Source organism: Giraffa tippelskirchi, chromosome 11, assembly GCF_054371585.1.
Source record: "Giraffa tippelskirchi isolate mGirTip1 chromosome 11, T2T-mGirTip1v1.2.pri, whole genome shotgun sequence".
Taxonomy (NCBI): Eukaryota; Metazoa; Chordata; class Mammalia; order Artiodactyla; family Giraffidae; genus Giraffa; species Giraffa tippelskirchi.
In genome coordinates this window covers 57226277-57252883 of record NC_137285.1, presented here as the reverse complement: position 1 = coordinate 57252883, position 26607 = coordinate 57226277, and the positions used below count along the sequence as shown (strand labels likewise).

General features: G+C 41.7%; 1 long non-coding RNA gene and 1 other non-coding gene across 3 annotated transcripts in view; one reads left to right on the top strand and one right to left on the bottom strand.

Annotated features, from left to right (window-relative positions):
* Positions 1-23199, top strand: part of LOC145527025 (uncharacterized) — a 33355-nt gene extending 10156 nt beyond the window's left edge. Inside the window, exons 2-5 of one of the 2 annotated variants that reach the window (XR_014069408.1) lie at positions 16907-17012; positions 18841-18964; positions 20298-20493; positions 22424-23199. This is a non-coding gene — a long non-coding RNA (uncharacterized LOC145527025). Of the gene's footprint in view, positions 1-16906; positions 17013-18836; positions 18965-19101; positions 19147-20297; positions 20494-22423 lie in introns of those variants that run through there. The other variant, XR_014069409.1, reaches the window with a different exon arrangement.
* Positions 23200-24984: 1785 nt separating this feature from the next.
* Positions 24985-25091, bottom strand: LOC145528006 (U6 spliceosomal RNA). The gene has a single exon (XR_014070086.1). It is a non-coding gene; the product is annotated as a U6 spliceosomal RNA (small nuclear RNA).
* Between the last annotated feature and the right edge of the window lie 1516 nt (positions 25092-26607).

The following is a 26607-nucleotide window of genomic DNA, read 5'->3' as shown; positions in this document are numbered from 1 at the left end:
TTAGTTTCTACATAATTATACATGGTGGGGCCTTTTCTTTCACGTGACCTGACTCCAAAGAAAAGGACCTTTGGGACTTCCTGGCAGTCCAGGGTTAGGACTTCCACTTTCACTGCAGGGGCCCAGATTCTATCCCTGGTTGGGGAACTCACAACCACAACCACTTGTGAGATCTTGTGGCTTAAGATCTCACAAGCCACATGGTGTGGAAAAAAAAAAAAAAACCTGCGTCCTGGATTTACTTAAACACAAAAACAAATCCTAACAACAACAACAAAAAAGAAACCCATGATTTTTCAATGTTGATTTGGGGACAGAACAACTATAGAGTTCCCTAAATATTAAGTGTGAGAAAGTCTGCTGAAATTTAAATACACTCCTCGTGAAGGAACGGTGGAACTTTATGTTGAGATTCATTCAGCAACCTCATAACAGCCCATTATAAAATTTTTGAAATTTATTCTAAATTAGGAGTTGGAAGACTATGACTATAAAAGGCTCAATAGTAAATATTTCTAAATATTTTCATTTTTTTTACAACTGTAAAAATGTAAAAGCCAAAAAGAAGTGAATATATTTACATTATCCAGCCAATCTCCAGATCGCTTTACATCTTGCAAAATTGAAATTCTGTCCCCACTGAACTAACAATCCCCCATTTCCTCTGTACACCAATGTATATAGCAGTATTGGACACTTAGTGGATAGGAAGGAGGATTCTCTGATCAAGGTCAAAAGCAGCAGAGAAGGATCATATCCATACCTCTTCCTCCAGGTACATACACCAGTGTTCACAGCAGCATTATTCAAAATTGGCAAAAAATGGAAACAACTCCATTGTCCATCGAGAAACGAATGGATATACAAACTGGTTTATACATACAATGCAATACCGCTTGTGCTCAGCTGCTCAGCCGTGTCCAACTCTTTGCAAACAAAACCAACATTCTGTTGTATGTATAAACCACACTTTATCCATTCATCTGCTGATGACATTTGGGTTCTTTCCATTTTTTTGCTGATTTTGAATAATGATGCTGTGAACATTGGTTTCCACTTTTTACTTGCTGTAAATAATGCTTCTATGAACATTGGGGAATGGAATATCATTCAGCCTTAAAAAAAGATGGAAATCCTGATAGGTGCTACAACACAGATGAACCCTGAAAACATTATGCTAAGTGAAGTAAGTCAGACACAAAAGGCCAAATATTCTATGCTTCCACTTCTATACAGTATCAATACCTAGAGGAGTCACATTCAAAGAGGCAGAGAGTAGAATAGTGGTCACTATTAGTAGAATAGGGTCTGGAGCAAAGGGGAATGGAGAGTCAGTGTTTAATGAGCACAGAACTTCAGTTGCAGGATGAGAAAGCCCCAGAGGCGGCAGTGGTGACAGTTGCACAACAACGTGAATGTACTTACCACCATTGAATTGTAACCACTTAAAAGAGTCAAAATGGTAAATTTTATGTTATGTGTATTTTACCACAATAAAAAAAAAAATGTAAAAACTGTTCTAGGTCAGCGTCATACAGAAGCAGACTGCTGACCACAACTGGGTTTCATGCTATAGATTGCTCTAAGTCATTGAATGAAATGAAACCACTAAATTAAGTGAACAAAGTGACATAAAATAATTTTTTAAATTATAACTCATTTTTATTTCAACATGAACATGTTACAATTTCATATTTAATATACTTATTGTACTTACCAAAATTTATAAATGCAACTACTTATATGCAGAGTACATCATGAGAAACACTGGGCTGGAGGAAGCACAAGCTGGAGTCAAGATTGCCGGGAGAAATATCAATAACCTCAGACATGCAGATGACACCACCCTTATGGCAGAAAGTGAAGAAGAACTAAAGAGCCTCTTGATGAAAGTGAAAGAGGAGAGTGAAAAAGTTGGCTTAAAGCTCAACATTCAGAAAACTAAAATCATGGCATTTGATCCCATCACTTCATGGCAAATAGATGGGGAAACAGTGGAAACAGTGGCTGACTTTATTTTTATGGCTCCAAAGTCACTGCAGATGGTGATTGCAGCCATGAAATTAAAAGACGCTTACTCCTTGGAAGGAAAGTTATGACCAACCTAGACATCATATTAAAAAGCAGAGACATTACTTTGTCTCTGAGACAAAGCAGAGACAGACAAAGGTCCGTCTAGTCAAGGCTATGGTTTTTCCAGTAGTCATGTATGGATGTGAGAATTGGACTATAAAGGAAGCTGAGTACAGAAGAATTGATGCTTTTGAACTGTGGTGTTGGAGAAGACTCTTGAGAGTCCCTTGGACTGCAAGGAGAGCCAACCAGTCCACCCTCAAGGAGATCAGTCCTGGGTGTTCATTGGAAGGACTGATGCTGAAGCTGAAACTCCAATACTTTGGCCACCTGATGCAAAGAGCTGACTCATTTGAAAAGACCCTGATGTTGGGAAAGACTGAAAGCAGGAGGAGAAGGGGACGACAGAGGATGAGTTGGCTGGATGGCATCACCAACTCGATGGACATACCCTGGGGCCTCTTTCCTTCCAAGATGGCCCACACTCTGTCTATGGAGTGTGTTTCCTTCCTGAATTAACCTTCTTTCTCCTTACTATGGCTTGCTGTTGAATTCTTCCCTGCGCGAAGCCAAAAACCCATACTTGGGGGCTGTCCCAGGAACTTGGACATTACCTGGGATCTGACCATCCTCTTCCATCTCACTGTTTTTCCTGCAACATAAGAAGGAAGTTAAGTCTGAATGATAAGAGTTATGGCTGTCCCAAACCTGCTCCTCCGTAAAAGCGATAAAAACATTGGCCAACACTTGCCAAAATTACCTTTTCAGAATTCTGGATATTAACTAAAGGCTTGCAACAATCCTAGGAGTGTTTATTCAAGTAAAAATGTCAGAATATTGCTAAGAATTAAAAAGAAAAAGTTATGACAGTCTATGGGGGGATGATCCCTCCAACGGGAGCAGAAACCATTAGTGCTGGACCCCACCCTCCTGCCTTCCCTGATCTCGCATTCATGTCCCTTATTAACCCAACCCAACTGAGAACCAGAGGACAAAGGAGCCTGTTGATGAAGTCCAAGCACATGAGCCTCCCAGGGTACAGAATGCAGCAAAGAAGGTTAGAGGATGGATTTGGAGTGACACAGCCAACCCAGTGTAACATAACCTGGGGTCTCCAACTTCCAGGATCTAATGCCTGATGATCTGAGGTGGAGCTGATGTAATAATAATAGAAATAGAGTGCACAATAAGGGTAATACCCTTGAATCATCCTGAAACCATCGCCTCTCCTCCCTGGTCTGCTGAAAAGTTGTCTTCCACGAAATCAGTCACTGGTGCCAAAAATGTTGGGGACTGCAGCACAGAAGGCATGTGAAATAATAGCTTAAAATATCCTGACTCCCCAACGCTTCTGTTACTTGACTAACTTTTGTATTATGAGAGGGAATGAACTGGAAATTAGATACATATGTCTGCCTACATTTCTTTGATAATAAACAGTGTTGTTTATTTTTATTCCGCTCCTATGTAAGTACATCATTTACATCATTTTACATGCTAGTGTCCTTCTGAAATGCACTGATACTTCACTAGCATCACTCCTCTTTTACCTGCAGAGAGTGATTTGTCATAATTTTTGAATATGCCCTCAATTTTATGTGACCACTCAAGTGGCCTGCTGCAGATTTGACCCAATTATTTCAGCCATCTTCACGTTTGATTCTCATCACTACAGGTTGAATGAACTGTGTGGCCACCTATATTGATAACGAAGGGACTTGCATGCAAATGATAGGATCAGCGGTGCCACAGCTTGGTCGTGCTGCACGGAAACAGCCCTCTCAAGAATCAGTTTTTAAAAATCAGCAGAAGGAAAGATGCTGACCCTTTCCAATTCTTTTCCATTTGAATTTTCAGCTACACTGTCACCAGCATTTTTTTTTTACAGCTAATACAGTAGGACAGGTGTCCTGAAATAAGTGCCCTGTCTTTGGAAGGAGCAAATGGGTGACAATATCTAGATCTGAAGTTTACAGCAACACTGAACTGACCATACTGCTTATCCTCAGGGAGCCCAGAACTACATGACATATATTTTCTGAAAAGAGGTTGAAATCAAGCAGAGTGAGAGCAAAATTTGCAATTGAAGGCTAGTTAAAATTTTATGCAAAAATGTATAATACCAGAATGAGGCGTGGTGGTTTAGATTTCTTTCCAATTATAGTTAACCCTTAAAATCTGTAATAAAGAACTATCATGGTATATTACAACAGTTATATCTTTGTCATCATCACTAATGGCCTTATAAAAAATTTCAGCTTTAAGGGAGGAGCTATATAGTTTCTTAATCAGATTATTTTGATCTTAGGAGATTTGTGTGTGTGTGTGTGTGTGTGTGTGTGTGTACTGTTACAAATTGTTAGATAGAGCAGGATTTTATTTTTGTTTTTTCCCCAAAGATGGTTTGTAAAGCTAGACACCGTAAAGCTAGATACCGTCTTATGGAAGCCTACTGATATGAACTCATATTTCTAACATTCATATTATTTATTTATTGCAAATATGTTATACATTGTTGTTGTTTAGTTTCAAAGTCATGTCCAAGTCTTTTGAGACCCCATGGACTATAGCCTGCCAGGCTCTTTTGTCCATGGTACTCTTCAGACAAGAATACTGGAGTGGGTTGCCATTTCCTTCTCCAAGGGATCTTCCTGACCCAGCAATCAACTCTGCATCTCTTGCATTGGCAGGTGATTCTTTACCACCGAGCCACCTGGGAAGTCCTCATATTATGTATTACATATAAGTAATATAGAATAATATTTATTGAGAAGGCCACATCATCCAGTTTAGTGCTGACTGAAAGAAAAGGATTTCTTTAGTCTTAACTGGCAACACTTTCAAGAAAAGAGTTAGCAGTGTTAGAACTTATTACTGCTCAGCTGCTTTTCTCATTACTTTTTCCGGGGTGGGGTCAGGGGGAGGAGGACCAGATATAGTTTTCTTAACATAAGAGAAGCTATTTTAGGCCAAAGTCATTTTGTGATCTAAGACAGTTCTTGCCTATACAGAAGAACAGACCTTAGGAATTAAAGATTTTAAGGGGACGAAAGAAAGTAAAAACAAGCAGTTAATACCAGGCTAGGGAGACAGCTGTACCAGGAGACAATATATCAGTTGTAAAGACTCCCAATTCTGTTCCGACGGTAGAGATTGGCATGACGCACTTTCTTGTGCCGTTTCGCAGAATTCAAACCACTCAACCACCAGATTAACTGGAACCTAAGGAATGATGCTGCTGACCTTTCTGTCCCTCCTGACTCCAGTGAACCCAAGCCTGGACTCTGTCAACCTGTTACCCTAGTTCTATGCGGAATTCTCCTCTGCTTAAGCCCCTTGATGAATATGCATATATCACCCACGCCCCCTCATGAATATTCATGTATCCTTAGCTTAAAACCTCCTTCTAAATCTTGTAAGAGACCACAACGACCCATAACCCACTGCTCACTAGACTGTATAAACTGTGAATAATACATCTTTTAAAATATTTACTTATTAATTAATTGAAGGATAATTGCTTTATAGAATTTTGTTGTTTTTTTGTCAAACATCAGCATGAATCAGCCATAGGTATACATATATCCCCTCCATTTTGAATCTCTCTCCCCATCCACCCTTCTAGGTTGATACAGAACCCTTGTTTGAGTTTCCTGAGGAAACTTTTAAAACTTTTTAAAAGATGAGTACATCTTTTAATGTACAGCCCCTCTGTCTCAAAAACATAACTCCTTTGACCTCTGATGGACAGAGGCTGTTCCCAGGTTATAATCCTCAAGTTGGTTTAAATAAAATTTTCCAATTCTTTCTTTGATCAACTGATTAATTTTTGTTGACAAGTGGAACAATATCTTTTATGATTCTCTGATACCTCTTATCCAGTCTGTACACTGTTGCTATTTACTCTTATTGAAGTATAGTTGATTTACAGTGTTGTGTTAGTTTCAGGTATACAGCAAGGTGATTCAGATATATGTAGTACCTTTATTTTTTTTGTCATGTAGAATCTAGTTCCCTGAGCAGGGACTGAACCTGTATCCACTGCACTGGAAGTGTGGACTCCTAACCACTGGACTGGACCACCAGGGAAGGCCCTATAGTATCTTTGCTGACTGGGCCTCATTGATTATTCTTTATTCTGTATCTTTCATTTAGTAGTTAGAATATGCTATCATAAAGAGTTGGTTATATTCTATGTTTGTATTCTAAACAATCAAATTTTAAAAGGCTAAAGGCTAGGACTGTGTTTTATACACTGACTTTTTCTATGATGCCTGGTGCAGTGCCTTATAATAGCATATGCTCAATAGATATTAGTTGTTGTTGACATTCTGGAAGGAAAAGAAACAATAAACTTCCAAGCCATAGTTCCACTTGGCTTTGACCTTTCTTTCTAGTTGATGGTTCTTAAGTCTGAAACAGGGTCAATAGCAATTTACATGATTTTATCAAGTGTGGGTGTTTGTTCTGATTTGTTGTTGTTGTTGTTTAGTTGCTGAGCTATGTTCAACTCTTTTGATGACCCAATGGATGGTAGCCTGTCAGGCTCCTCTGTCCATGGGATTTCCCAGGCAAAAATACTGGAGTGGGTTGCCATTTCCTTCTCCGGTGGATCTTCCCAATCCAGGGATTGAACCCACATCTCCTGCATTGCAGGCAAATTCTTTATCACTTGCTAAACTAAATGTATTTGAGAGTGAACACAGATTTTTCTCTTCCTACATGTAAGAAATTAGAAGGAGCTTTGATCATATTTCAGAGAAGGCAATGGCACCCCACTCCAGTACTCTTGCCTGGAAAATCCCATGGACGGAGGAGCCTGGTAGGCTGCGGTCCATGGGGTCGCTAAGAGTCGGACACGACTGAGCGACTTCACTTTCACTTTCATGCACTGGAGAAGGAAATGGCAACCCACTCCAGTGTTCTTGCCTGGAGAATCCCAGGGACAGAGGAGCCTGGTGGGCTGCCGTTTATGGGGTCGCACAGAGTCGGACACGACTGAAGCGACTTAGCAGCAGCAGTCGATCATGTTCACTGCAGTGTACGATCAAGGGCCAGTACTGAACAGGAGGAGAGGTCGCACCAGCAGTCGGGGCGGGCTTTCCTCCAGATTGTAGACTGGGTCATCACTTTATTTTCTAAGGTCTAGTCATTTAGGACATGCCAAGGCATCCCTCTTAAAGTGAAGGGCAAGTTGTTGCATCTAGTCTGTATCTGTTTTCTATTGCTAGGTAACAAATTACCAGAAACTTAGTGGCTTACAACAATCCAAATTGATTATCTCATGATTTATGTCAAAACTCAGCCACTGTGCACCAACACCGAATTGAATCCCGGAGCCAGAGTTTTGGGTGAGGTAGAAAAGAACAGATGTATTGCTTTGCCAGAGGGGAGCACAGTGGGTTAATACCCACAAATAAATAAATGTGTCCCGCCATGGAGGTGGGGGGGGGCTTGGTGAGGAGTTTTATAGCAATGGTTTAAGGGTGGGGTTGCTGATAAGGATCAGGGTGCGTGCAAGGCCAGCACACCTTTAATCTGGCCTCAGATGGTCTCCTGATGAGCTTCTGTGATTCTCAAGGTTATCAAACTGTGACCTTCTGTCTGGAATGAAGAATGCTTCATCATGTCTTTAACATCTTCCATTTGTTGAGGGTTTTAGTTCTGCAGAAGAGCTCAAAGATACTCTTCTGTGTATCCCTGCGGGGGAACCGGGACCCCGCCCCAAGCCTCTCTTCTCTGTATCCCTGCGGGGGAACCAGGACCCCGCCCCAAGCCTCTCTTCTCTGTATCCCTGCGGGGGAACCAGGACCCCGCCCCAAGCCTGCTCTATTGTTTCTTGGCTGCTCCTCCCTTGTCTCTGCATCTCCTCCCTTCCCTGATCAGCAACTGTTTGAACTTGCCCTTTGGAACTCAGGGAAGGTCGTGGAGGCTAAAGCCTATTTATTCCCTACACACAAGAAATGGCCGGGGGTGGGAGAGAATAGTGGCCACATAGAAAGGCTTCAGTGCACAGGAGCCCCACAGGGTCCTGCTGGGTTTCATGGTTTCAGCCGGTCAGGTAGCAGTTTCTCTACTGAGTATTCACTGGGCTGAAATCAAGGTCTGGCTAGGACTTCACTTGTCATCTGGACCTGGTTATTTGCTGCTCTCCTCTTTTTGGAGGTCCTCCTTTGTTAGTGGCCACATAAGGGAGGGTGTGCTCCTAGGGCCAATTTTAGATTATTTTTTTTAAAAGTAAATCAAATAAACTGGATGTGGGAGAGAGAGAGGGGATGACTGGGTGGCCAAGTGTCAGGAGAGTGTGTAATTTCCTTGGTTCTGTCTGGTGGCAGCAAAGATTTGAAACAGCAGACCAGTGTTACAGTTCAGTTACAGCTCAGAGTTTTATTTGGCAAACAAAGGATAGTACACCCTCGAGGCGTGAGGGTGGACAGACCCCAAAGGAGAGGCCTCGATCTGTCTTGGCTTCCTCTTTTTATACATTTTGTCTCCTCCCCACTGATCCTGCCCTATGCAAGTTGGGCTAGCCAAGAAGGGGGCATGTATGTTTCACCTGAGGTTCTCACACTGGTCTGTGGATTTTCTTTTGTTCCATTTTTGCAGGCTTTTCCCTTTCTTTGCCTTTTAACCACTGCCATTTTGGACTCCTTTTTCCTATTCTAACTACCGAACACAAGGAAGGTAAAATGATTTTTAACATTGTGTGGGCTATTGATGCAAACAGGACACATTTTAATAAAAAGCTAATAAAATTAAGTTCAGTTCAGTCACTCAGTCGTGTCCGACTCTTTGCGCCCCATGGACTGCAGCACACCAGGCTTCCCTGTCCATCACCAACTCCCAGAGTTTAGCCAAACTCATGTCCATTGAGTTGGTGATGCCATCCAACCATCTCATCCTCTGTCGTCCCCTTCTCCTCCTGCCTTCAATCTTTCCCAGCATCAAGGTCTTTTCCAATGAGTCAGCTCTTCGCATCAGGTGCCCAAAGTATTGGAGTTTCAGCCTCAACATCAGTCCTTCTAATGACTATTCAGGACTGATTTCCTTTAGGATGGACTGGTTGGATCTCCTTGGGGTCCAAGGGACTCTCAAGAGTCTTCTCCAACACCACAGTTCAAAAGCATCAATTCTTTGGTACTCAACTTTCTTTATAGTCCAACTCTTACATCCATACATGACTACTGGAAAAACCATAGCTTTGACTAGACGGATCTTTGTTGGCAAAAGTAACGTCTCTGCTTTTTAAAATGCTGTCTAGGTAGGTCATACCTTTGCTTCCAAGGAGCAAGTATCTTTTAATTTCATGACTGCAGTCACCATCTGCAGTGATTTTAGAGCCCAAGAAAATAAAGTCTGTCAGTGTTTCCATTGTTTCCCCATCTATTTGCCATGAAGTGATGGGACTAGATGCCATGATCTTAGCTTTCTGAATGTTGAGTTTTGAGCCAGCTTTTTCACTCTCCTCTTTCACTTTCATCAAGAGACTCTTTAGCTCTTCTTCACTTTCTGCCATAAGGGTGATGTTACCTGCATATCTGAAGTTATTGATATTCCTCCTGGTAATCTTGATTCCAGCTTGTGCTTCATACAGCCTGGCATTTCACATGATGTACTCTGCACGTAAGTTAAATAAGCAGGGTGACAATATACAGCCTTGAGGTACTCCTTTCCCGTATGTGGAACCAGGTGTTACACATGCTTATTTTTTGAGTGTTTTTGCTGTTCAGTTGCTAAGTCATGTCTGACTCTGCAACCTCATGGACTGCAGCAGGGCAGGCTTCCCTGTTATTCACTATCTCCCAGAATTTGCTCAACTTCATGTCTGTTCAGTCAGTGATGCTATCTAACCAGAGCTTTGCCTCACATTGGATCATTCGTTTTGAAGTGAACATTTCATGTGTGAATCAGTGGATTTTATATATATGATATATATATTTGCTGTGGGCATTTTTGAATTAAATTCTTTTTTATAATTTAGTTTTTGAAAAGATTTATCTATAAGTAATTCACTTCAATTGATTTTTTAATTTAAGAGGGTGAGGGGGCCATGAACTTAGATGAGAATAAATTTTTATTTTCATCAATTTCATATTGACTGAAATTTGGCATTTTCACTAATTATGAATATAGGTTACATATTAATGTTAACTGTATCTCTGTTAACAATAGAAATCAAAGATATATTGGAATCACATTATAAGGGTTACAGGTATCTGAAAATATCATTCATACTCATTGTTGCTTTAAGAGTAGTTATTAAATCTACTGCTACATCTCATTTAATGCATTAATAAATGAGCACATAAGTTGCAAATTAGTTTTTCTGCAAATATTTTGAAAACTTTATTTTTAAAAAGTTGACTTCCTTTGTAATATATTTAAAAAGACTTTTTTGCAATGGGTTCTAGAAACTTCAGCAGACGTCCAAAGGGATCTATGGCATAAAAGTTGTAAAGATGCCCTTTGAATGCCTAATGGGTGACCCAGCCTCGGCTTGAGGCACAGGTGACTCCTGCCTGATTTTTCTTCTCTGTTCTTTTACGGAAACTAGGGTGCACTTAGCAGGCTCAGAAGAGTATAATTGTATGCAGAAGCAAGAGAAAGTCAAAGTATGTCTAAACCTTAATGGAAAAATTACTGGGTGTAGAGTTGAAGGACTTCGGATCCAATCCAAACTTACCTTTACCATCCTTGCGACAAGTGCATTTTTCACTGTCAACAGTGATTTACTAAGGGCTGACCATGCACCAGACTCAGCATAGGCTTTGGAGAAGGGTTCAGCCCCTCTGTCACTCACTAGCTGAGTGACTTTGAATAAGTTATGTCATATCCCTAAGCCTCAGTTTTCCAATCTGTAAAATGGGCACTGCTGCTGCTGCTAAGTCTCTGCAGTCATGTCCGACTCTGTGCGACCCCATGGACGGCAGCTCACCAGGCTCCGCCGTCCCTAGGATTCTCCAGGCAGGAACACTGGAGTGGGTTGCCATTTCCTTCTCCAGTGCATGAAAGGGAAAAGTGAAAGTGAAGTCGCTCAGTCGTGTCCAACTCTTAGCAACCCCATGGACTGAAGCCTCCCAGGCTCCTCCGTCCATGGGATTTTCCAGGCAAGAGTACTGGGGTGGGGTGCCATTGCCTTCTCCATAAAATGGGCACACTGATCCTTAATTTATAGGGTTGTTGACATGATTAGGTAAGAGAATGAGTATAAAGTACCATAATCCCAAAAAAGATGACAGATACTGAGTCACCATTTTGTGCGTCAGGTCCTGCCTCAGTGGTGTTGCTAGATGTGAAAGAGAAGTGGAGAAAACTGTCGTCTCTTTTAGGGAAAAAATATCAAAAAATACATGTTCTTTTTAAGAATGGAGATGAACTTAATTAACTGAATTTTTGTTAGCTGAAATTTCAAGGTTGGGGGAAAAGTCTTATGACAAATGCATCTTTTTTTTTTTCCTTCTAAACGTGCTTATTGTATCCAAGGCACAAAAGGAAAGAGAATCCTCAAAAGGCTGATAAACTATTTAATTTACTTTCCTTTATCACTTGTTAAAGATATTTACCTTCTTAAATGCTTTTGAAATGTTGGTCATATAATTTCAAAAGTCATAATGAGGATTATTGTGAACATAGGCATGTTAAATTTTGGGTCACTCATCAGCAAACTTATAAACTGTACTTAAAAGGTATATGATATAAAAAAATAAAAAGCTCTACACATAATTATGATTTAAGAGAGCCATTCCACTGTTCTTTTTCTTGGTAGTTTATTTTCTAAAAGCCTAGATATAAGGTATTTTTTTATTTCTGTGCGTAATTTTGGCCATTCACAGGCGTAAACCATGGTAATAACGATGATCACCACCAGGTTGCGCTGTAGCTCCACAATGGAAGCAGTCTGTGGTCTGTGAGGAATTCTCGAGTTCTTCGTTAAACCGTATTATTTCTGTTTTTTTGAAGCAAAGAACGGTAGAGATAAATACTTAAAATGAAAAAGGAAAGATTTTGCTGAAAATAAAGAATTCCAAATTCACTCTGATTGAAAATTGTGGTATTCAACAACACGGACAAAAAAAGAAAGTTCTGAAGACATTGTTATAACCCTTTTTAGAAAAGATTGCATCCAACTCAGTTTTATTAGTTAAAACTATTTTCCTGATGGCAAACAAAGCAAAGCAAAACAAAACAAAACTCTGTCGAAAGTTTTGTTTTCTATTTTCTCTAGTTGGTGATGGATAAGACTATTTTTTTTAACACACCAAGATAAGGTATATTTAATTTAAAATCATAGTGATATCTTTGATATAAATCAGGCTTTGGAAAGTATATGAACATTCCAACTTGAAACAACTTAAAAAAAAGAGAGAGAAAGCACCTCCTCCTCCTTTTTTTCTTTTCTGCTCTTGTTTTTCCCAGATGTCAATATTTATGAGTCAGGGGTTATGGGAATGCTACCTAGAGCTGAAAGGGGCCAGAGTTTGCCCTCTTATTTCCCCCAGGAGTTGAGTATGAGTGCCAGAGGGCAACTTTTGGCTGGAAGGACCCAATCCTTTCTTTCTTTGCACCCTGTGGTTTATCCTTTGAAGTGACGGAAAATTCTGTACTCAGCTGTGCTTCCTAAGATGTCAACTCAAGCTGAGCAATGCATACAGGTTTCTGTATAGCCTTTTGGTATAAAACAGATGCAGACTTGCTGAAAACAAAAAAGCCAGAATTATGCAAGCAATTTTGAGATTTTTTGCGAACTCCTCAGATAACATATTTACAAGTCTAAATTTCTGAATATTGCTTGTCGAATTTATTCAGTTAAAAAAAATTTTTTTTTCTGGGTAAGACTTTTTTTGCCATGTCACTGTCAAAACATCAGTCACTTTAGGTTTAACTCCTTTTAGGATTTGGGTGGCGTTAGTTTTAGACAGAAGGCAATGACAATGAAATCCTCACAGAAATAAGAATCTCAGAAAACATTAGGAAACTGGAGCTTATATTTATTTTAAAGTTGAGTTGTCATCCATCAAGATGATGAAAACAATTCGTTATTTAGTCTAATGCCTTATTTTAGTTTGTTTCCTTTCAAATTGTCAGTCATTAGGGGCTGAACAAGAAAATAAAGCTGAAAATGAACAAGCTTTACTAGGCAGGATAAACTGGGAAATAAGCTGGAAAATTGGGGTCATTAACAAATGAAAAAAAAAATCAGAAACATTTTAAAAACAAAAATGTCACCAGTAAAATATGTCTCTAAGGTCAGTTGAACTGCCCTAACATTGATTCTCAACTTCCTCTTTGTTTTACTTGAAGGATCATCTCTTTATTTATTTTTTTTCTAATTTAAATCTTTAACCTGTTACTTCCATAGGTGGTTAAGTCTCTTAATATCTTTTAACTAGGTTTCATGTTTTTTTTTCCCCCTTTAATTTATTTATTTCAACGGTTCTTTATTTAGCTTGCTTTATTTTTCTATGTCCCACCCAAACACTTAACTGGTTCAAGCACTTAACTGGTATCCAAAGCCTCCTGTATAAATAACAAGATAAAAATTCATAGAACATTTTATTTTCCCAGATTGGAAGATAATTGCAATGTCATTTTGGGAAAAATTATAGCCAAAAGAATATTTAGATAAATGAAAAAAATCGTTAAGGGATATGCTAACATCAGTTTTTTTCGGGAAAAAATGGCTCTCTGTGGGAAGCTAATTGCATTTCATTTTCCAAAAGTCTCTGACTTTTTTCTCAGTGATTAGGTAATTCTGAGTGCATTGCCCCCATCTACCAGTGGTGTGCCAATGTCCTGTTGTTCAAAGTTCCCATATCTCAGTTTCTTCATCTATAAATGGGGATGAGCTGTTTAGCTCAGAGATGTTGAGAGGATTAAATCAGTAACGTGTTCACTTTTTCTTGCACAGTGGGAGCCCAGTGTGTAATGACTTCCCTTTGCCTTTCATCATCAACAGGAACACAAAGAACAGAACACATGTTTATGCACATATTGAACATCTATCCCTAAGGGGGTCAAATACAAAACTTATTTAAACTAATTTGCATGGTACCTGACATTCCAGGATGTGCTGTTCTGCAATCCAGTCACAGACATGTTTAATTAGCTTTGGAAATAGGACTTTGAAACAAAAAGTATAAATTCCAGTAGGTAGATTTAGTATTTTAACATTTTGTTAATATTTATATGTACATATAGTATATGTTTATCTGTTGTGCATAGTATTCATGTTACTGAACTTAGGTTCGGCTGCTCACTGGTCAAAAGCCAGTACTAGCGAGATTAGCGCTGGTAGGAATGGAAAGTTTGCTTTGTTCAGGAGGCTGGCAACCTCAGTGTGAGGAGAAAGACAGGTCCTAACTGGAGTCCCAAAGCTATTTCAAGCAATAGCAAAGTCCTTGGAACATTGCTACCTATTTGAGGGGAAAGCATTTATTTGTATGGATAAATTCAGGAGTGTTTGTTAAAATCCAGTCTCCTTGTCTTGAAGTCAAGTCTTTTGAGTGTAAATATCTATGGACTTCAACAGGGATCATTTTGGGTTAATGGACCTTGTGTAGACAAATGCTATTGTTTAAAAAGGAATCATTGTGGATTTTTAACCAGAGTCCGTGTTCAGTTGTAGACTTCAGAGTCTTCTGAAAAGGAGAGTAATATAAAGACTTTTGTGCCCAGTCCAGCGTATGGTCTTCTTTTTATCCTCACGTGGATTTGTTTATCGAGTTGCTGAAGCTCTGTGTATATGATTAAATCTAAGCTGGTCACCAAGGAATAAAATGATGAAGATGTGTGGTCCATATTTTGAAACAGAAGCTGAAAAACAACTTGAACTCATTTCAGGATGACTCTAGACTTTAGTCTTAGCAAAAATATTAATAGTAACAGGATAGAAAGACTAAAAATATTTACAATCTCTTTGTGTTTGTTTATTAATAAAAATGCGAGATTGGTTAAAAAAAAAAAAAAGGAAGAGCTGAAAAGGAAAAGTGAAGCTTCAGCATAAGTGCTTAAGAACGTCAGATCATATAAACCTGGAGAGTCTACAGCACATAAAATATGTACCTCGGGCTGAAGCCCTTGAGTGGGACCTCCAGTGTTTAGAAGTTTCCGTTTTTGTTTTTTTTTTAATATTTATTCATGTTAAAATTTTGCCAGCACCTTGCAACCCTATCAGGGATTGAACCTGGGCCCCTAGGAATGGAAGCTCGGAGTTCTAACCACTAGACAGTCAGGGAATTCTCAGGTTTAGACATTTTGAAACGACTTCCCTAGGGGCCCAGTGGTTAAAACTGAGCTTCCACTGCAGGGGGCATGGGTTCAACCCTTGGTCGCATGCTGCGCTGTGTGGCCAAAACAAAGAGAAGCAGCAGGGGACACGGATGTTTTGAAGTGGTCCCTTGCGCCCTTCTGGCTGTCGTTTTCAGACCCTTTAGACGGAAGCCCGCCAAATCGCTCCTTTCCCACAAGCAGGCTTGCAGCCTGGACTGGCCATCTGGGCAGGACAGTCCCTGTAAAGCTGTCTGTTTTCGGTTACCCACACGGTCGGAACCAGCATCTCGGCAAACCTGGGGTCCCTCCACAGCTCAGTAGTTGTGCTGTGTGCACTGGGGGTGGAGAAAGTCCATAACGATACACAGACACACACTTGCTTTTATTTTCCTCAAGACCTAAAGTGCCGGGAGACGAACATTTTTGTGCCTCTCAGGGATGAGAGACCTTCTGACCCCATGGTCCCGCCAGGTCACTTCCAGGCAAGGAATAGGCCGATGCGGTGGGGTTGGGGTTGGGGAGTGGGCCCCCTGAAGTGTCCTCACATTTGCCACCCTGTCCTGATGCCTTCAACCTCCATGGAAAGAAAGAATGAATAACATGAAACAGAATGTCTAGGACAGAGGCATCACAGACGAGTTTCCCAAATCTTAGTAAAACAACTGGAGAGTTAAAGTGAATTTAAAGATACTTCAAAGTGTTAACATCACAAAATATAGTCTACTTTCCCTTTTTTTCACCTTCCCTTAGCTAAGGAGGGAAGCCAGGCTCAAAAGGCCACAGAGTGTATGCTTCCATTTTTATGAGCTATCAGAAAAGGCAAATCCACAGACAGAAAGCAGTTTGGAGGTTGCCGGGGCCTGGGGGAGGGGAGGGGAAGCGGGGACTGACTGCTCGATGGGTATGGGGTTCCCTTTCCAGGTGGATGGGTATGGGGTTCCCTTTCCGGGTGTTGAAGAAGTTCTGGCACTCGATAGTGGTAACGGTTGTGCAACATTGTGGAAGTACTGAATCCCACTGAACTCTACATTTTAAAATGGTTAAAATGGCAAATTTTATGCTCTGTGTATCTTATCACGATAAACTTTTTTTCTTCCTTAATTAAAGTACAGGTCAAAGGCCATAGTGAGGATAATTGCTAAGTCATTTGCACTCACCAATATCTTTGTAGTAATTTTTAAAGCAATCAAGCAGTGTCTTAGAAAGATTCTGATTATCGGACAAAATCAGAAAATTGTGATCAACAGCTGAGCTGAGCTGAGGGTTAAACATGTGAGCAAAAAACAAGAAAGTGGGTCAAGGGAGATTCACCTGGTGTAATGGTCAATTTGGTGTGTCAAAGGGACCAGACTGGGAGGTACCCAGATATTTGGCTAAATACTATTTTGGGGCATGTCTGTGAGGATGTTTCTGAAGCAGATTAACGTTTGAATCAGTAGGCTGGGTAAAGCAGATTGCTCTCCCTCACCCACCCCCACGTGAATGGCCTTATCAATCCACGGAAGGCCTGAACAGAATAAGCAAGCTGAGTAAAATAGAATTCTCTCTGCCTGACTATCTTTAGCTGGGACATGGGCCTTCTCCTGCCTTTGAACTTGGACTCCATTGGCTTTCCTGGGCCTACAGCTTGCTGACTATAGATCTTGAGACTTCTCAGCCTCCATAATTGTGTGAGTCAATGCCTTATTATATGTGTATACACATATTTACACATAGGATATGTATATATAATATATACACATAGGATATGTATATATACATATATACACATAGGATATATATATACACACACATACCCTATTCTGTTTCTCTGGAGAACTCAGACTAAGTGAGATTTTGGTACCAGGACTGAGCAGTGAGCTGCTGTTGTAAGAAAAACCTAAAAATGTGGAACTGGGTGATGGGCAGAGGCTGTAAGGCTGGAGTGCACGCTGGAAATATGGACATTAAGGGCAATTCTGGTGACATCGCAGATGGAAATGCGGAACATATTATTAGAAACTGGAAGGAAGGTGATCTTTGTTATAAAGTGACAAAGAACTTGACTGAACAGTGTTCTAGTGTTTTGCGGAAGGTAGAATTGGTGAATGATGAAACCGGGTATTTAGCTGAGGAGATGTCTAAGCAAAGTGTTGAAGGAGTGTCTTGATTCCGTCTGACTGAGGAAGAGAGGAGAGAGAGAGGAACTGAGGAAGAAATTGTTGAGTAAAAAGGGACCCGAACTTGAAGACTTGGAAAACTCTCATCCTGCCCATATTGAAAAACGTGAGAGAGCTTGTGCTGAAGAGAACGCCAAGGGTGTGGTTTCCCTACCACTTGATAGATGGGAGTCTACGGGATTATAGGAGCAGGGGCACTGCCAGTCTGAACGGAAGGGACAGAGACGGGACAGAATGAGGAAGGCTCTTGGGCTTCTTGGATTCCGCAGGACAGGACCATGGACCTATATGGCTGTGAGCTTGTGCTGCTCCTAAAGGAAAGGGAAGAATGATACCAAATGGGATTCTGAGTTCCTGAGTACTGGGGGCAAGGCTGTTTCTTTCTCGGTTACCAAGGGTAGGACCACCTCTCCTGTTTCTGTGGGTCAGGAAGGTCTCACCCAGTGCCTTACGAGTAGAGTTGCCTGGTGGAACCTTAGGGCCCAAGCTTCCTAGAGCCTTGAGGATGTAACTCCTGTCTGTCAAGGCATTGGAGTTGGAACCCCAGCAGGTCTCGAAGAAGATATTTCTCAAGCTTTAATATCTGACGGAGTCTGCCTTGCTGGGTTTTGGACTTGCTTAGGACCTGCTGCCTTTTCCTTTTTTCCTGTCTCTCCCTCCCAGAGGTCTTCCCTCACAGCTCAGTCGGTAAAGAGTCTGACTGCAATGCAGGAAACCTGGGTTTGATCTCTGTGTTGGGAAGATCCCCTGGAGAAGGAAATGGCAAACCACTCCAGTATTCTTGCCTGGAGTATCCCATAGCAGGCTATAGTCCATGGTGTTGCAAGAATTGGATATGACTGAGCAACTAAGCACACCCTCCCAGAATGGGATTTCTGTCTTCTGTTTGTCCTACCATTGTATCTTGGTAGCATATGATTTTTCTGTTTTTGTAGGTTCATAGTTTAAGAGGAATTTGCCTCAGGACAAATCATTTCTCAAGCTTCACCTGTATCTGATTTAGAGGATGTTTAAATCAGCCTTTGACTTAGTGGAATGAGTTAGGACAGACAGGAGTTTTTGGATAGAATGAAAGTATTTTGCACGTGAAAAGGACATGAATTAGTGAGAAATGACCAGGGGCAGGATGTTATAGTCTAAATGTTTGTCCCTCCCATTCATATGCTAAAGCCTTAACCTCCAGTGTGATGGTATTTGGAGATCCGGTGGTTGGGAGGCAGTTAAAATTAGATAAAATCATGAGGGTGGAGCCTTCATGATGAGATTAGTGCCCTGATAAAGAGAAAGGGAGAGAGGAGAGAGAGAAAATAACAGTGAATCTCTCTCTGTGCAAGCACAGAGGAAAGGCCATATGAAGATGCATCAGAGGCAGCTGTCTGCAACCCAAGGAGAGAGAACTATCCCCAGACAATGACCCTGCTGGCACCTTGATCTTGGCTTTCCAGCCTCCAGAACTGTGAGAGGTAAGCCATCCAGTCTTATTTGGTTATGGGAGCGTGGCCTGCCTAACACACAAAGTGAGTCTCAGTGGAAAAGAAAAAGGCCAAAAATAAGGTGGGAGCATGCTGAAGGCAGACCTTCTCTAATGTGTTTGTTCCAGGCTTGTCGCACCTTGGAGCAGGAGATCATAGATTCAGGGAACTGGGTGAGTCTTTCAAAACAGCAGTCCTTCTTACCAGCCTTGTCCTCATCATAAGTTCACCAGGCTTGAGGAGGCATGCCCCGGCAGAGAGCCCAGTGCGGGCTGTTAAACAAGGTGCCTGAAGTACTACCTGTCCATATGTCCCTCAGGAGACCAAAATCAAAGCGAACATGTATTTGAAATTCTTTGATGGAGAACGGTCACGTTCTTTCACCCAAATTCCCAAGTCATGAACACTCCATAAAGTATTTGGAGTTATTGCAACTATGCATGTTTACTTCTACTGATGATTGCTCAATGACTTCTTGATGCTGGAGGGAGGGTGGGGCGTAGGGAGGGAAAGATCATCACCCCCATATGTTTGCATAGAGAAAAACAAAACTGTCAACTACACATCATGTTTCATAGTTGTACTTTTCAGCAAACATGAGGGTCCAATGACTTCTTGGTATTGTGTATGGGGAAACGCTTTTAGTTTGAATAAGTACCTGAAAAGGGAAGCTTCCAAAGTCACATCTCCATGTTTTGTTGGATTATAAAGAAGCTGATCTGAGAGAGGTCTCCTTTTGTGAGCTCCCTGGCATTGCAGAGGCATTTTGGCCCTTGCAGTCTGGCTCTCACTTATCTTTGAAGACTTACCTTCTCATAAGGCTCAGTGGTAAAGAATCTGCCTGCCAATGCAGGACACGCGGGTTCAATCCCTGGGTCAGGAAGATCATCTAGAGAAGGAAATGGCAACCCATTCTAGTATACTTGCCTGGGAAATCCCATGGACAGAGGAGCCTGGCGGGCTAAAGTCTATGGGGTAGCAAAGAATCGGACATGATTGAGCACCTAAACAACAACAACAAATCTCCCTTTCTTTCTCCCCTACCCCATACTGCTCCTTGCTGCAGCCACAATGAACTGCTTACTTGCATACTCAGAGCACTGGGAACCTTGAAGAGTCCGTGCTTTGCATACGCAAATCCTTGGCCTAGATGTTCCTCTTGCCTTCTTTGTTTGGCGCAAATCCTCCAACCTCCAAACACCCCATGATATTTTATGAGCTATGAGAAACCTTAGATATCACATCACACTGGCCTGCAATTAAATGCTAGAAACAACTCTTGGGAGAATCCAATCTGGCTTTCCTCTTGTGTCTTTTCTTTTAGATGTAAAAGATACCACCTGAATTCTTAACTGAACTCGGTAGAAAAATCTACATGAAAGCATTTTGTAAGAGCAGATTCCCTGAGTGTGGTTGATCTTGAGAACTCTTAGTCTGTTGTGTGACATGCAGGAAAAGAATCGAGAACTCCCGAGTCTTTGCCATATGGGGCCTGAGTCAGCTACAAAGAGATCCTCAGGGTGAGCTTTCTCCTGACCCAGCTGGGAAAGGGAAATGGTGGAGAAGAAAAAAATTAAGTACTGGTGCTATTATTCATCTACCTCTGGGTTAAACTGAACAGTGAGATCAAAATGGTTTGTTTGTTCAATTTGTTTCTTAGTGAAGTACTTGTTTGTTTTGTTTTGGGGTAGTTTCTTTGGGGGGATTTAGGGCAAAGCAGAGTGGAAATGACTTGTTTCTTCCATGTAATCCTGTAATAACTACAAGTTTGTTATAGTCTTGTGGTTCCCACAAAGAAGTCTGTATTCTGTGTGTGTGTGTGGTGGGGGGAGTGGGGAGACAGGAAGTGAAGACAGGGGAACTGAGCCTTGAGAAAGTGCGAGAAGAAAAACAAGGCATGCTGTGGTGGAAAGTGAAATAAAGAGAAATAAATATAACAGAACCTGGGAAAGGGACGAGAAACTCACAAAGGACAGTGGGAAGAAAGCATAAAGGTATGTAACACAGTCAATCAGAAGGAGTTAGAGCTGAGCTGAATCTTCAAAAATATCGAATTCGTCCTCTTTATTTCAAAGATGAGGGAACTTAAGTCCAGGGAGGCTATGTGAATTAGTGAATTATTAAGGTCAGAGCTAAAACCAGTACCTTGGTCTCCTGCCCTATGAAGTACATGGCTATGTGCAATGAGTGGAGGTCAGGGGGTGGGGGAGAGTTCTGAGCTAAGACAGGACAGTGATATGATTTTCCTGTTCACTATTGTTAGAGAATAGTACTTTTAAGTGGCAAAATCATGCCTCTGATACAAACATGAATATGCATCACTGATTTTGACTCATTAATTGTTGAGGCAACCAGTAGGATGTTATAGGTTGAAAGAATTCAAAGTAACACACATATACATATGTATAACATACATATACAGACAAGGAATCCTGAAATGAATTAAATAAATGCAACATGACATAGATTTTATTGAACTCATTAATTATTAAGGGAACTTGATAAGAAGTTACAACTGGTTGAAAGGAGAATTCAAAGAACCACACACTTAGATAGGGACATAAAGAAAGCTGAAATGAATTTTAACATTAAAAGCATATGCAATATGAATCTATCCACAGGCAATAACCAATTGCTTCTATCTGACACAACTAATTTGCATTTGTATGGACAAGAATCATTTGTATTGTTTTCAGCTGTCTATAAATTATAGCATTGTAAAGTAGCTCAGAAACAAAGAAGGGCAGATATGATCAGGAAGGGTATGCTGAAGAGGATACACAGTAATCTTATTTATTTTCTAGTCCAAAAAGTCTTGCATAATTTCTCCCAATGGGCGTGCATAATTGGAGCTGAAAAAGACGCTCCTTCATCTCTTTTGGCTCATGAAAGGGATGAAACGCGGCTGATGAAATGGGAGGAGTCAGTGGTATGGTGAAGGGCCTGCTTGCAGGCACCTTTGGCCAGGGTGCTGCTGCTGCCACCACCTCTGACAAACACGTGTTCCCGGCATTGCTATATGTCCCATATAGGGTTACCCCCTCACTATTCAAAGTCTAGGGCAGGGGCATCAAGTTGGCCCAAGTCCCATACTCTCAGTCCAGCTGTCTTGGGCTAGGAAAAAGGACTACCTGGTCATTTGGTTTTACTCTGGCAAGCCAAGACTCACACATTGGGGCTCCAAATAGGAAGGATATGTGATATGTTGAGCAGTAAAAAAAAGGCAAATATTTACTGCAGTTACTTTACTAGGGATACACAAAACAATTGAAGAGGCTCTAAGCTTTTTCTGGAGAAAGATAACATAATGAAGTGGCAAGAGTAAGGGCATTAGACCCAGACATACCTTCAGTCTATGCTGAGCTCCACCGTTTACTAGCTAAGTTATTGTGAAAAAGTTACAAACCACTCTGAATTTCATTTACATTACTGTTACTATCTATCTCACAGATATTCAAGACTCTGCAGGATCTGGTCCATTGTTTCTATGACCTTATCTACTACTGCTCTTCCCTTGTTTACTCCATTCCAGCCTCCTGGCTTCCTTGTTCTTTGAGTATACAAACACTATCCTGCCTCAGGTCCTTTGCACATGCTGACTTAATATGTCTTATTAAAGACACTTATTAAAGCCCCTCATCATTTATTTCCTCACCTCTTCATTCAGCACTATTCTCATATGTCACCTTGGCTTTGGTCATGTCTTCTCTGACAACACTATTGAAAATTACAATTGCTTCCACGTGGCACTACCTCTCCCTTCTTCCTGCTTCCTTTTTCTCCATAATATTTGTTTCTTGTCTGTCTCCCTTCTCTAAACTGTAAGATCCACAAGAGCAGGAAGACAAGGCTGTGTTTACACAGCCCTATCCCCAGCACCTGGAGCAACGTCTGGCATGAAAAAAGTGCTCAGTGTACTTCCCTGGAGGTCCAGTGGTTAAGAGTACACCTGCCAATGCAGAGGACATGGGTTCAATCCCTGCCGGAAGATCCCACATGCTGCAGAGCAAGTAAAGCTGCCGGCCAAAACTACTGAGCCCATGCACCTGGGGCCTGTGCTCTACAACAAAAGAAGCCACCCCAGTGAGAAGCCCAAGCACCAAAATGAACGGTAGCGCCCACCTTGCCTCAACTAGAGAAAGTCCGTGAAGCAAAGAAGACCTAGAGCAGCCCAAAATTAAGAAGTTAAAAAAACATTAAAAAGTTATTTAAAAAGTGCTCAGTAATATCTGTTGGATGTGTGTATGAATGATTGCAAAGCACATGACATATAGTAGGCACCAAATAAATGCTAGTTATCACTAGCTTTTAGTCAGGCTTTTCTTTTCTCTTTCCCTGGCCAGCTACCCACAAGCTGACCTGCTTTCCCAGAGGACTTCTGATCTAATAATAGCATTTTTACCAGTCCAGAAACTTAACCTCCTTATTTCCCAGCTAATCAACAGAAGACAGCCAAAATATTATAGTACTCACTTTAGGAGTGACATTTGGAAGTTCATATTTATTCTGCTTCTTTGTCCATTAATGTATCTCAACTATGGCATGGTGGTACCAGATGGTTTCTATGGAAGCCAGGCAAAAGCTTGCAGAATTACCTAGAAAGCATGTTTTGAGGCACCAGAGAAACACAACATCTGAATATTAGGAAAGCTCCCTTTTTAGGATTCCCCAGAGAAACAGATTATTCATGTGTTTTATTATAAGGAATCGGTTCACATGTTTATGGAGGCTGAGCCCCAAGATCTGCAGGGTGAGTTGACAATGGGGAGGCCCAGGAGAGCCAATGGTGTAGTTTTCTAGTCTGAGGGCTGGCAGGCTGGAGACCCAGATAGGCTGATGTTTCAGTTGAAGTCTACAGGCAGGAAAAAAGGCAATGTCCCCGCTAAAAGGCTCCAGACAGGATTCTTTTCTTACTTGGGGTATGGTCGGCCTTTTTGGTCTATTCAGGCCTTCAACTGATTGGGTAAGGCCCACCCACACCGGGGACACCCACACGAGGGAGGACCATGTATTCTATTCGGCCTACTGGCCTAGATGTTCATCTCGTCCACAACACTCCCACAGAAACCCCAGAAGAATATTTGACCAAATATCAGGGCACCCGATAGCCCAAGCAAGTTGACATAAAATTAGCCATCAAAGTCACTCTTTTATATCCACCGTTAATTCCTTTCTGTTGTAAAGAAAATAGTGGGCAACAATATCTTGAGTAAAAACAGATGCAGAAAAAAGAAAAACAGTCACTCAGTGGTGTCCAACTCTCTGCGGCCCCAAGGACTGTAACAACCTACCAGGCTCCTCTTTTCATGGAATTCTCCAGGTAAGAATACTGGAGTGGGTAGCCATCCCCTTCTCCAAGGGATCTTCCCAACCTAGGGATCTGATTTTACCGTCTGAGCCACCAGGGAAGCCCATCTTATGTAGGAAGCCCATTTTATGTAGGTAAATCCTATTTAGTGTATGTGTATGAGCCTTTACGGCTCAGCACTGAAATTAGCAAGAGAGACTATAAGCAAAATAAAATCAAGACTGTGAAACTGCATTCTAGTTACTAGCTAGAGATTTGGTCTTTAGCAATCTATCTTTTGAGAGTTTGCTGTTTTCTTTTGAAAGCTAGATGATTTTTACTTTTTTAAATCCCCACTTTTTTAAATTATTTATTTATCTATTTTTTAACTTTACAATATTGTATTTGTTTTGCCATACATTGACATGCATCCACCATGGGTGTACATGTTTTCCCCTTCCAGAACCCCCCTCCCACCTCCCTCCCCATCCCATCCCTCCAGGTCATCCCGGTGCACCAGCCCCGAGCACCCTGTATCATGCATCGAAACTGGACTGGTGATTTGTTTCACATATGATAATTTACATGCTTCCATGCCATTCTCCCATAGCATCCTGCCCTCACCCTCTCCCATAGAGTCCATAATACTGTTCTATTTATCTGTGTCTCTTCTGATGTCTCAAATACAGGGTTATCTTTACCGATTAACTAAATGCCATATATAAAAAATATGGAACGCTACACGAATTTGCATGTCATCCTTGTGCAAGGGCCATGCTAATCTTCTCTGTATCGTTCCAATTTTAGTATATGTGCTGCCGAAGCGAGCACTTAAATCCCCATTTTACCAATTTATTTTTTATTAAAAATTATTTTGTTTTTAAAAAAATTTTTATTGAAGTATAGTTGATTTACAATATTGTGTAAGTTTCAGGTGTATAGTACAGTGATTCAGTTATATATATATGCATATATATTTATATATATTCTTTTTCCTTTATAGATTATTACATAATATTGGGTAGAGGTCCTTGTGCTATACAGTAGGTCCTTGTTGGCTATCATGCATAGTAGTGAGTATGTGTTAATCCTATCCTCCTAATTTATCCCTCCCTCCAAGCCCATGAGCTTCCACCTGCCAATGCAGGAGACGCAGGAAATGTGGGCTGGATCCCTGAGTTGAAAAGAGCCCTTGGAGAAGGAAATGACAACCTACTCTAGTACTCTTGCCTGGGAAATCCCATGGACAGAGAAGCCTGGTGGGCTACAGTCCATGATGTTACAAAAGAGTTGGACATGACTTAGTGACCAAACAACAATAACGCAAACCCCTCGATAATTTTAAAAAATCACTGGCAGCCCCAGGATCTTGGGTTCTTGATGAATGAATAAACTGCAAGGAATCCTGTGTGCTGGCCAACAATGTCACATACACATCCTCAAAGCTGTGTGTGTGGTATTGCCCATGTTTGCAACCCAATGACAAAAATAATTCAGCCTGACCTTTATTTGTTCCAAGTCAGTGGAAAGTAAACAGAGTTTATTCTAGGAAATATGTCTTCTTCATGAATGTCCTCACGCCAAGTCTCTTCCTGCCCAGGTTAATCTGCCCTTATCCGAAATGGCTTCACACTTCAACTGATTAGCTTTGATTAAAGTGAATTATGTCACAATATTACCTCAGCCAGACTACGGGAATTTAATCCTGTCATTTCCTTTTTTGAAGACTCAGCCCTGGTCTTTAAAAGAAATGCCAGCATTAGCAAACTGGTGAGAAAATGTGGAACACTGGAGGGGTCCACATTTTATTTAAATCAATGGATCAAGAAGACCCGAATACCGGTTACGTTGCAGAATGAGAATAAGGAAGGTCAGAAGGAAAAGGGCATAGCTTTCCCCCTGCTTTCCGCAGCCCCACAGTGAGGTTGGGATCCGGTGGGTGAGGAGCCAGGTCCAGACTGCTGGTGGGAACGCCAGAGCCGGAGCCACGCCCCGGGGAGCCACGCCCCGGGAGCCACGCCCCGGGGAGCCACGCCCCGGGGAGCCACGCCCCGGGGAGCCACGCCCCGGGGAGCCACGCCCCGGGGAGCCACGCCCCGGGGAGCCACGCCCCGGGGAGCCACGCCCCGGGGAGCCACGCCCCGGGGAGCCACGCCCCGGGGAGCCACGCCCCGGGGAGCCACGCCCCGGGGAGCCACGCCCCGGGGAGCCACGCCCCGGGGAGCCACGCCCCGGGGAGCCACGCCCCGGGGAGCCACGCCCCGGGGCAAGTGAGCTTCCTCTCTTAACCGCGCTTTCCTCCCCTGCCTCTCCCCAAGGTCCTCAGATACGCTTTGTGCTTTCTGAT